General features: G+C 42.9%; 1 protein-coding gene across 1 annotated transcript in view; it reads left to right on the forward strand.

Annotated features, from left to right (window-relative positions):
* LOC132402351 (bromodomain-containing protein 3-like) overlaps positions 1–12762 on the forward strand; it is a 101528-nt gene that overhangs the window by 2930 nt on the left and 85836 nt on the right. The gene's annotated exons all lie outside the window — the stretch shown is intronic.

Raw genomic sequence — 12762 nt, forward strand, 5'->3', positions numbered from 1 at the left:
TTCTTATTACAATCATGAGCCATGATTCTACTTCTACATGTAGAGGAAAAAAATGAGACTGCACCAATAATACCACTTTGCTCCAGCAGATCGGGGAGAAAACACGCATGCATGTCAAAGCACTCCAATCGCAAGAATTTCATTCCTTGGTATTTTCAATGTTCAGGTCCATTCTCAAACAAGGTTATTAATTTGAAATACAGACTACCGCAGGCTGAACGAGGCTACAACACCGGACCACTACGCCGTGCCACGCATGCAGGATTTTGCAGGCAAACCTGCACGGTGCACGGATCTTCTCCAAGGCGGACCTCGTCCAGGGATACTATCAAATCCCGATGCATCCGGATGACGTCCTCAAAACAGCACTCATCACCCCTTTCAGCCTTTTCGAGTTCCTCTGCATGCCGTTCGGCCTAAAGAATGCCGCACAGATGTTTCAGCGGTTAATAGACGCGGTGGGACACAACCTGGACTTCGCTTTCATCTATTTGGACAACTTCCTCATAGCCAGCGGCAGTCGTCAGGAGCATCTGTCCCACCTCCGTCAACTCTACGCCCGACTGAGTGAATACGGCCTGACAATCAACCCAGCCAAATGCCAGTTTGGGCTCGACACCATCGACTTCCTGGGCCACAGGATTACTAAAGACGGGGCAACCCCTCTGCCTGCTAAGGTAGACGCAGTCCGCCATTTCCCCTGACCCAACACAATCAAAGGCCTTCAGGAATTCGTGGGTGTGGTAAATTTCTACCACCGCTTCCTCCCTTCAGCAGCCTGAATCATGCGCCCCCTATTCACCCTGATGTTGGGTAAGGGCAAGGACATTACCTGGGATGAGGAGTCCGCCGCCGCTTTCATTAAAACCAAAGAAGCCTTAGCAAACGCCGCGATGCTAGTGCACCCCAGAACGGACGTCCCTACTGCCCTCACAGTGGACGCATCTAACACGGCAGTCGGTGGGGTGCTGGAACAACTCATCGAGGGTTGCTGGCAACCCCTGGCATTTTTCAGCAAACACCTGCGACCACCCGAGCTCAAATACAGTGCTTTCGACCGGGAACTGTTGGTGCTATACCTGGCAATCCGGCATTTCAGGTACTTCTTGGAAGGTAGGCCCTTCACCGCGTTCACGGACCACAAACCGCTTACCTTTGCGTTCACGAAGGTGTCCGATCCCTGGTCGTCCCACCAGCAGCGACATCTGTCCTACATCTCTGAATACACGACGGATGTCCGGCATGTCTCGGGAAAGGACAATATCGTGGCGGATGCTCTCTCTTGCCCTACCATTCAAGCCCTGTCCCAGGGGGTAGACTATGAAGCGTTGGCGGAGGCACAGCAGGCAGACGAGGAGATCCCAAGTTACAGAACCGCAGTCTCCGGTTTGCAGCTCCAGGACCTCTCCATAGGCCCAGGTGAGAGGACCCTACTCTGTGACGTCACCACCGGCCAACCCCATCCCATCATCCTGGCAGCCTGGTGGCGGCGCGTTTTCAACATTCATAACTTAGCACACCCCTCCATCAGGACAACCGTCCAGATGATCTCCAACAGGTTCATTTGGCACGGACTCCGCAAGCAGGTCAGTGAATGGGCCAAAATGTGCATGCACTGCCAGATGGCCAAGATGGCACACCAAAGCTCTGCCGCAGCAGTTCCACCCCACCCACTGGCGTTTCGACCACATTCATGTGGATATCGTGGGCCCCCTGCCAGTGTCGCACGGACCGGTTCACAAGCTGGCCAGAGGCGATCCCGCTCACTGACACCACCTCTGAATCTTGCGCCCGGGCACTGATTGCCACCTGGGTGTCCCGCTTTTGTGTACCGGCCCACATTACCTCCGACAGAGGCGCCCAGTTCACCTCCAGCCTGTGGTCAGCTATGGCCAGCCTTTTGGGAACACAGCTGCACCACACAACTGCTTACCACCCACAGTCGAACAGACTGGTGGAGCGTTTCCACCGTCACCTGAAGTTGGCTCTCATGGCCCGCCTGAGAGGACCTAACTAGGTGGACTAGCTTCCCTGGGTCCTACTCGGAATCTGCATGGCACCCAAAGAAGATCTGCACACCTCGTCGGCCGAGTTGGTGTACGGCGCACGCCTGGTAGTCCCAGGGGAGTTCATACCAGCCCCAAGGGGGCAAGAGGAAGAACCCGCAGCAGTCCTGGGCAGACTATCCGAGAGGCTCAGTAACTTGGCCCCCATACCCACTTCGTAGCATGGGCAAAACCCGACCTACGTCCCCAAGGACCTGCTAAACTGTAAGTTCGTTTTTGTACGACGGGGCTGACATCGGGCACCGCTACAGCGGCCCTACGAGGGTCCATTTATGGTGATCAGAAACAACGGGTCCACATTCGTGCTGGACATTGGGGGGAGAGAGGAGGTTTTCACGGTGGACCGATTCAAACCGGCCCATGTGGACGTGGCGCAGCCGGTTGAGATTCCAGCACTGCGGCGCAGAAGCAGACCTCCCAAACAGAGTCCGGCCCAGACTGTGGACATGGGGGGGTGTATCGCCGGTTCTGAGGTGGGGTTATGTGGCGACCCACTTCCCAGCGCACTTGAACCGGCTCACAAATCAGCGTGCGCCGGCATTGACGCCAGTCCCAAAAAGGGCGCCAAGTCTGCTTCACCAGCAAGGGGAAAAGCCCGCGCGCAGGACGGGACTGTGAATATGCGCCCCTTATAGCATTCCCGCCCGGGGAGGGCGCGATCAGGAAGGCTTTAAAGCGAGGCCGCAAAGATCGAATAAACCTCTTTTGCAACTGCAGCTCATCGACTACGTGTCGTTATTTCAGCGCTGCGTGTAGCACACCGCTACACAGTATACATTTCCAAATCGTGACCTAGAGGAAGACATGCAGATAGTGATACCTTTTGTCCATAGAGATGGAGGTCACAGATTATGGTGTCAAGTTTCTTTAGTTTTGTTCAAACTGCACGTGCCCCAGCATTTACCCCTCCCTGTCCTGCCTTGTAGAGGGTGAAAGCATTTTTAAGACCTAGTTAATACCTTAGTATGTTTGACTTCTTACTTACCTCATTATGATCTTACACTTTGTTAGCCTGCAGTGCACTCTCTGTAGTTTTTACACTTTATTCTGCATTGTTATTGCTTTACCTTGTTCTACATCAATGCACTGTGTAGTTTGATCTGTATGAGCAGTATTCAAGACATCTTTTCATTATATCTTGGTACATGTAAGAATAACAAACCAATACCAAAACTGTTCTCCTGTGGTAGTAACATAACTGGGAGATTGGGTCCTGATGAAGGGTCTCAGCCTGAAATATTGACTGTTTATTCATTTCCATAGATGCTATTTGATCTGTTGAGTTTCTCCAGCATTTTGTGTGTTGATTTGGAAATTGGAATTGTTTTATTATTGTAACATGTACTAAGGTACAGTGAAAAGCTTGTCTTAAATCCTGATCATACAGATCATATCATTACACAGTGCATTGAGGTAGGACAAAGTAAAGTAATAACAATGCAGAATAAAATATAACTTGTAGAGAGAGTGCAGTGCAGGTAGACAATAAGGTGCAAGGTCATAATGAGGTAAATCGAGAGATCAATAACTATTGAGATATTTATTGATGAAGTTCCCCCTTCCAGCTGCGCTGCCCAGCAACCCCCAATTTAACCCTAGCCTAATCACAGGACAATTTTATAATGACCAATGAACTTACTAACTGGTACGTCTTTGGACTGTGGTTGAAAACCAGTGCACCCAGATAAAACCCATGTAGTCACAGGGAGAACATACGAACTCCTTCAGGAAGCAGCGAGAATTGAACCCACTTTGCAGGTACTGTGCTAACCACTACACTGCTGTGCACTAGGGAGCCATTCAATAGCCCTGTAACAGCAGGGTAGAACTGTTGTTAACCTTGGTAATACAAGCTTTCAAGCTTTGTATTTTCTGCTTGGTGGGAAAGGGGAGAAGTGAGTGTTTTTGATTGGTGGGGTCTTTGATTATGCTGTCTGTTTTACTGAGGCAGCAAGAAGTATAGACAGGCCATGGAGGATCCAGTCGAGCTTCTAGTTGATAACTTTTTTTATATATATATATATATATTTATTTGGCATTGATAATAGTATTGAACTCAAAGATTAATGTTTAGCCTGTTTTGTTGGAGGTGGTAATTGATTACAACTGCAGATCAAAGGTGTTGCTTGCATCTCATTCTTGAACTTTATCAATGCATTGCTGCATGGCTTCCATTCTCTGAGGAGGTGAGAATAAAATTCTATATTTTTAAGTCTTGAGTGAAATTCCCATTTCTCTCTGTAATAGAAGGAATGTTATGGATGAGTCAACTGAAGGTGACTGACCCTGAGACACTAAGCATTTTCTGCAGTGAAGACCTGAGAAGATGATTGTGAAAGGTGCAATTCCAACTGTTGGAGAATGTTTTTTCTCCTCTTGGTTTTTATACCTGGGCTCAGAATGCTTCATTAAATCAAATGCTAACTTGACGGCATTCAGAGTAGTCATGAGCTTGGGAATTTAGCTGTTCTGTCCATGTTCAGACCAAATCAACACCTAGTTGTCCTAGCAAAATCAAACAGTCTTTCAGTGGATATGTATTATTTTACAGCACTGCTGATGTCAGCTTCTATCAAGGTGAGAGATTTTTGGATTGTTTTGACATGCATTTTAAGCACTCCTGAGGTAGTTTTCCATTCTTGGTAAATTCCCAGTTCTTGGTGAGGTGGACTTTGCATTGTTGATGGACTTTGCCTTTTTTATATCTGTTTCAAATGTCCATGCCGGTCTTTTTTCATATTATTGAAACAACTGAAGAGCTTGCTTGGGTTATTCGGACAGCAGTCTGATGTTCTCAGCTCTTTGTGAGAAAGATAGTGAATCTGCTTCAATTCTAAGCCCCATCTCTGGTATCCTGCATTGTTTCTGTGTCAGCTAGATTTGGATGTATTACAGACATCGGCACTCTACACTGAATTAAAAAAATCCACATTGTTGGCCTTTTCAGTCTTGTAGCTCACATTCCTAGGATATAATTTTTAACTCTTACAATTTCAAATTTCAACAGTTCTCTTCCAGTTACATCAACTGCAGATTTCAGACATTTCTTTTGACACTGTCACATCCTCACTTTCTCTACAAGTTAAAGCTTGTTTCATTTGCAACTTTTCCAGTTTTCCAGTTATTGACCTTTACTATTGCCTCACACACACATGCTTTCTGGTCTGAGTATTATTAGAATTTTCAGTTACTATTTTGGATATGTGATATCTTCAATATTTTGCTTTTGAATGTAGCTAATTGCTTTTAGCTGGCTTCCTTTCTTGGGGATTAATGTTTATGAACAGTCATATTCCTTGACTAATTGGCACTTTGAATATTTTCAGGTGCACAGTGTGCAAATGGAGGTACTAATTTTAAATGTACTACAAATAATTGAAAAAATCAAGATACTTTAACGAGAGAAATAAGATGTCTAAACAAATAATTGAATTATTTTGGAATCCTCAGTGAAACTGGGTTTTCACTTTTTTGGTGGGTGTAGCAGGGTGAACAGGAGTAACCTTACCTATCACACTATTTTTAAAAAGTGCTTGTGAATATACCAGTGCTAATTCCTTTATACATTTTAATGTAAATATGTAGACTTGCATATCTTAACTGTCACAGGCTGATTCTACTATTGACCTGAAAGTACTGCATGAACGCAGCCTGACGATTGCCACACCTTTCCACTGATCCTTCTGGTTTTTGGGCCACTTTACTTCTAAGTTTATTCTGGAGCAAAGCTGATAACATTATCTCAACCTAATGTGCTCTTGGAATGAGGCCTCTATGAGGTCTTAAAAATAATCAATAAATACAGGTCTGTGCAAAGCAGCTAATCTTTCATATTTCCGGCATCTGCAGTTTCTTGATTTTGATCAGCTGCTACTGGGTTCTTTGCCTTGACATCGTAACGTTTCATCTTATGATTTTAAAACATTATCTTGCATCCTAGCAGAAAAGTAATAAATATTTAGTATTTGTGCAATCCTTTTCACTAACTTTTCAATCTGATATTCTAGATTTGACAAGCAATGAATGAGAATTTGGCTAACTGGGTTACTTTAAAAAAAATTAATTCAAAAAAATTAAAATTTGAACTGATCAGATATGTAGACTGAGGTGCAAATTGGTAAATTTTCAGACAAGTTGTGGAAAGTATTCAAATGTTGCAATACATAACTGGTGCATATCCTTAGAAGGCAGTGGTTTCACTTGTGTAGTTAGTCAGCAAATGAGGTAAGAGACATCATCCAGTTTTTTAAAAAAAGGTTTGTACTTTATTTAAAAAAAATCCAGACAGCTATAAAAAGCAACTACGAGATATCAAGAAACAATGGCAGGTTAAAGTAAAGAATCTATTTTGTCTTTTACACTGTACTCTACACTTCCAGAATCTGGCAACAACAGTCTGGAAATTGTCCAGAAAATCAGTTTGGAACTTTGCGCAGATTAAGGATAATTATTTTTTGCATTTCTGACCATGTAAGTGAAAGCTTTTACTTGCATGATTCTGACCTGATGTAAATAAAAACTATCTGACAATTGATATTCCTGTACATGTAAGGAGTTTTCACATCCTGTTAACTTCTAAAACCTAAAATGTTCATCTCAAAGCCATGAAATTGGTTTTGCAAGTGAGTGTAAGCCAGCTAAACTGATCAAGTTTACGGAATGTAAGATGTCATATAAAAAGCTATTACTGTCAATTAAAAGGTAACTCTAATGTCAGATATTTTGGTGCTTTGAATTATTGTGTAGGTTGTGACTATTGACACAATAATTCTAAGTACATTTATAAGGGGAAATATTCACACTTGCATTTCATTGTTGCTGGAGGGATAAGTGGATTCTTTGTGTCTGAATCAATAGCACAAAAGGGACTTCAGGTAGAATTGCTAAGGTCAAAGCTAGTAGTGAATGTATTTGGAAGAGTATTGCAGGTTTAATGTTTGATTGTAACTAGTGAGCAACAGTAAAATGATTATACTATCTGATCACAGTGAAGAAATATGTTTGAGTACAAGGGATTACAGAACAGAATCATCTTCCTGTATTTATTTAGGTAAGGTTTCAGTTGTTATGTATTTGCACACTATTTCTTTTGAGCTACGTGTTATCAGAATTACTAGAAAATGTGAATAATTTGCATTTTTTCCATTTGAAAGGGAAAATTTAGTTTGACCAATAATACATATTTGAGGAGGTAACAGAATAGTGAATGGTAGTGCAGTAGAGGTAAATGTAAATTTTCTAGAAGTCTTCAGTAAGAAATCTAATGGTAGAATAAGGAGTACAAAGTTTGTGAATTGCTAACTGCTGAGGACAGAAGGCAGACAGTGGGGCAAAGGGAAGCCATTTGCTGTGGAATAATGTAGGTGCGAATGTACCAGGGAAATTGGCCTTAAGATCATGTCTGGTCACAATTTGTATCCATAATTAAGACTCTGGAATCAAAAACTTGATTCCTATGTTTAAGGATGATATGAATTCAGGCTGAATGGCCAATGATGAGGCAGAAGGACATTTATCTTCTTTGTCAATGCACCAATAAAGAGCAATATTGACCATTACTGCACCTTCAAGACTTCAATTCACACCACAAATATGCTGTCTTGTCCAGGCAGTTCAGACAATCAACTCCAAAAGGAAATATGTGGACTATTGATTGCAGTGATTCTATTTGAGAAAAAGTGTGATTAATATAGTTATAGTTTAGTCTGTTTTGTTTACTACCAGCACGATGTCACTGTGCTTCACCTGTAACATCTTAAACCAGAGATAATTTAGCAAAATTCTTTGGACTCGGGGCAGGCCTCAGGGGAATGGCATGCCACTGTTTACAAAAGGATTTAGGCAAAAGGCAGGCAACTGTGGGCCAGTTTGTTTAACATCTGTAGACGGGGGAATGCTTTAAGCCATCATCCGGGGAAAAAAATAGACATCTGGATAAAAGTGATTTCATCAGGCAGATGCAGCTTGGATTCATGAAGGACAAGTTTGATAAACTTACTGGAGTTATTTGAATGCAATGGGTAGAGGGAAACAGGTGAATATTGTATACGTGGATTTCCAGAAGGCATTTGGTAAGGTGCCACACGAAATACTTGTCCATAAGATAAGGATCCATGTAGTTGAAGGTAATGTATTAGCATGGATAGAGGATTGGTTAGCCAGTAGAAATCAGAGGAGGAATGTTTCTCAGGCTAGCAATCAGTGATGAGTGGAGTTGTACAACAACTGTTTACGATATACCTAAATGATATAGAAGAGGGATTAAGTATTGCTGATAACAGTAAGTAGTGGATATGCAAATTGTGCAAAGGTATGGAGAATCTATGGAGATATACACTTTATTAGGTATCCCTTTACACTTTGTTAATGCAAATATCTAATCAGCCAATCTCGAGGCAGCAACTCATTGCATACAGGCATGGTCAAGAGGTTCAGTTGTTCAAAGCAAACATCAGAATGGGGAAGAAATGTGATCTAAGTGACTTTGACCATGGACTGAGTGTGCCAGACAGGGTGGTTTGAGTATCTCAGAAACTGCTGATCTCCTGGGATATTCATGCACAACAGCCTCCCTAGAGTTTACAGAGAATGGTGCTTAAAAAAAGACATCCAGTGAGCAAGGTTATGTTGGTGCAATTGTCTTGTTAATGAGAAAGGCGAGAAAAGAATGGCCAGACTGGTTCAAGCTGACAGAAAGGCAACAGTAACCCTGCATTACCTATTAAAGTGGCCGTGGAGTGTAACACACACAAATTGCTGGAGGAACTCAGCAGATGCTGTATGGAAATAAATATATGATTGCCATATCAGGCTGAGACCCTTGATCAGGAACATCAACCCTAGTCATTTCCATAGATGCTGCCTGACCAGCAGACCTCCAGTATTTTGTGTTTTGTTCCGGATTTCCAGCATCTGCAGAATCTCTTGTATTTTTTTAATAATGGCTGCTGAGTGCATATAAGTTGAATGAGTGGGAAAGGGTCTGACAGATGGAATGCAATGTTGGTAAATTGCATTTGGAAGGAGAACTTGAAGATTTTATTATTTAAATGGTAAAAGATTCCAGTATCCATTTGTACAGATGGACTTGAGAGTGCTTGTGCATGAATCCTAGAAGGTTGATTTATGGATGCAACAGGTTGGTCTTCATTACTAGAAGGATTGAATTAAGATCAGGGAGGTTATATTGCAGCTGTAGTGGGTATAAGTGAGGCTGCTTCTGGAGTACTGTATGCAATTCCAGTCTCCTTAAGATTTTTATAGCCAAGGGTGGTAATGGGGATATTACCTATTAAATGCTCCTGATGGTGTGCGCTTCAAATAGCTTCAGACAACCAAGTCCAGCTCCTGGCCTTCACATGTGGCTTAGCTACTAAGCCCAGCAGAACCATTTCTACTGACAGGAGAAGGGGCAAAGGTGGGTTACTAGTGCCATAAAAACCACTTGCATCAGGCAGATGTGGCTCGTCAGCTGTCATTGGCAGCTCTTCTAGGAGATGGAAAAACTCTGATTTCAAACCTCCGCTGCCTTGTGGCGATACCCACTCATGGGGAAGGCTATGGGAGTAAATCCAGAGCTGGAGTCCCTAAGGCAGTCTTGCATTGAGTTCACTGTTAATTGGCAACTCCTGCGATGCTGCTGGTATCAAACTGTATCAGTCTCTGCCGTTCCTTTGGGTTCATCAGATGCACGGAGAGGGGGATCTTGCTCCATGGGCAACAGCTTGCTCTCCATATTGTACTACCCATGCTTGCATATCTAGACAGCTGGGACATAATATCTATGGTCAACTCTGATTGACGGAGACCTCAGTCACAGACTTAAGGAAAAATGTACTAACTTTGGGGGTGGTGATTCCAGAGATGAGGATGAGCCTGTGAGGAGAGATTAAGTTGCCTGGGACTACTCATTGGTATTCAGAAGAATGAGAAGAGATCTTATAGAAACAAAATTATGAAAGGGATAGATAAGATAAAAGCAGGAAAGTTGTTGACACTGGTAAATGAGACAGGTACTAGGGGACTTAGTCTCAAAATGGTCATGAGACAAGTACTATACCTAAAATGGATACACCCTATCCTCGTTATATGCAGGGGATACATTCCTCACAGTCAGCGCATAGTATGAAAACGCATAATGTGAATAATTATTTAAATGGAGAAAATGGGATGCGTTCCAGGGGGCTTCCTAAATATGCTTTATCTGTAATTTATTGACATTTTCATACCAATACAACACAAAAGTAGTACCACAAGGCAACATTCATATTATGTTTCATCAATTTAAGATAATAATTCATAGAAAGTTAACATACTAGGGTGTATAGTACTCACCAGGTGTGTTCGCTTCAGGAGATGAGTGGTTGTTGTGGTGGTGTTGGGAAGCATTACATAGATGAGGTGGATGGTTGTGGGTCATCAGGATCATCAAGCACAGCAAGGGGTAAAGGAAGACTCACAGAACTGTCAGAACTGCCAGCGGCAGGAGATGACACCAATTTGAAGAAAGTAGTGAGGGTTGTTTGCTTGGCAGCATTTTGTTTTTCAGCATAAATCTGCTTGTAGGGAAGAAGGGTTGATGGCAGGGAACGACTGAAATGCTGACTCCATTCTAAACTTGGGTCCACGTCCATCGCCATTTGCGCCAAGTGTTCCGACTTCCACCATTCCCTCACTATTGGTAAATTCCCGGGATGTTCAAAATCGTCTGTTGCAGCATCTGAGCGATAGTTTGCCGTAAAACAAAAAAAAACCACAAAAAAAAAACTGCCATGAATGTGGATCACACCTTGGTCGAGTGGTTGAATCAGCGATGTTGTGTTACGTGGCAGGAAACGCACTGTTACATTAGGATGAATGCTGTTGAAATGTTTAGGATGGGCTGGCACATTGTCAAGCAACAAAAGAACTTTAAAGGCAAGATTTGGTTCCTGGCAGTAGTGTCCCAGACCTGTGTTACCTCTACCTAACACTGCCCTCTTTATAATTTCCAACATTTTTTCAAGTGTTAAAGTGGTTCTCTGCCACTTGGCTGATGGCCCAGGAATTGACATCAGACACTTAGAGGCATAGTTAACTATTTCAAGCACAAAATCACTGCATCATAGGTTAAAAACTCAAAAGTTTAAGAGCGCAAGATCACACATCGACACACTGCCAAAACCAATGCAAGACTGGCGGTAGTGAGACTATGAGGCGAGCGCACACCTGACTTGTATTGGCGGGAAAGTGGTGCTTCTCATCCCAACAGTGAGACTGTGAGGCATGTGCACGTGACTTGAGTTGGCGGGAAAGCAGTGCTCCTCGCATAACTGTGTGTTTTGGACACATATAAGGAGACATTGGTAGAAATAGGTTCCTTGCTTAACTGTGAATCTGCATTACTGAAGATGCATATAACGAGGATAGGGTGTAATTCAACAAGATCTAATTCTATATTAACTCTTTGTCAGAATTTGTTTTGTGGCAGCAGCAAAGTGCAGGCAGAGCAAAATTGCAGTGAGTTACAATATAAATAGTGCAAAAAAGGAGTGAGGTATTGTTCATGGACCATTCATAAAGCTGCTAGCAGAGGGGAAGAAGCTGTTCCCAGAATTTTGGGGGTCTTCATGCTCCAATACCAGCAGTCTGATGCTAGCAATGAGAAGAGAGCATGTCTGCATGGTGAGTGCCACCTTCTTGAGACAGTTTTTGAAAGATGCCTTCGATGGTGCCCATAATGGAGCTGACTGTCTACGACCCTCTGCAGCCTCTTGCAATCCTGTGCATTGGTACCTCCAAACAAGATGATACCAGTCAGAATGCTCTCCATGGTACTTCCATTGAAATTTGCTAATATGTGACATACCAACTCTCCTCAAACTCTGAATGAGGTATCACTGGTGCACCTTCATTGTAATTGCATCAGTATGGTAAGCCCACGATAGATCCTTAGAGATGATGATGCCCAGGAACCTGAAACCACACAAGCTTTCCACCAATGACCACTGAATTCAGATTGGTGAGTGTTTCTTGATTTCACCTTTTTGAAGTCTTCTGCTTGCAAATTTGACCTTTTCAAAGTAAATTGTTTCACTGTTTTCCAGGCTGAATTCCATCTGCCACTTCTCAGCCCAGCTCCGTATCCTGTCAATATCGCATTGCAACCTATCACTCCACCAACCTCCGTGTCATCTGCAAACTTACTAATCCACCCTTTCACTTCCTCATCCAAGTCACTATAAAAATCACAAAGGGCAGAGGTTCTGGAACAGATTCCCACGAAACTCCAATGGTCACTAACCTCCAAGCAGAATAAGGTGCATCTGCAACCAACCTCTGTCTTCTATGGACAACCCAGTTCTGTTTCCACACAGCCAAGCTTTTCTGGATCCCATACCTTCTGACCTTCTGAAAGGGCCTACCATGAGGAATCATATCAAATGCTTTACTAAAATCCCCATACACCACATCTAGTGCTCTACCTTTATCAATTTGTATTGTCGCACCCTTAATAAATTCAATGAGGATGCAAGCCGTCCAGGCCAGGCGACTTTTTTAAGCTTTTTTTTTACCCCAGTTGTTTGCATAACAGTATATCTCAAGCGATCATAATGGTATTTAAATCCACTTCAATATTGTTCCATATTAATGGGATGCTTATAGTATTTTCAGCCTTTAAAATTTCTGATTTCTCCAAAAGGACAAAAGCAAAATG

The sequence above is a fragment of the Hypanus sabinus genome, chromosome 11, assembly GCF_030144855.1.
Source record: "Hypanus sabinus isolate sHypSab1 chromosome 11, sHypSab1.hap1, whole genome shotgun sequence".
In the NCBI taxonomy this organism is placed as follows: domain Eukaryota; kingdom Metazoa; phylum Chordata; class Chondrichthyes; order Myliobatiformes; family Dasyatidae; genus Hypanus; species Hypanus sabinus.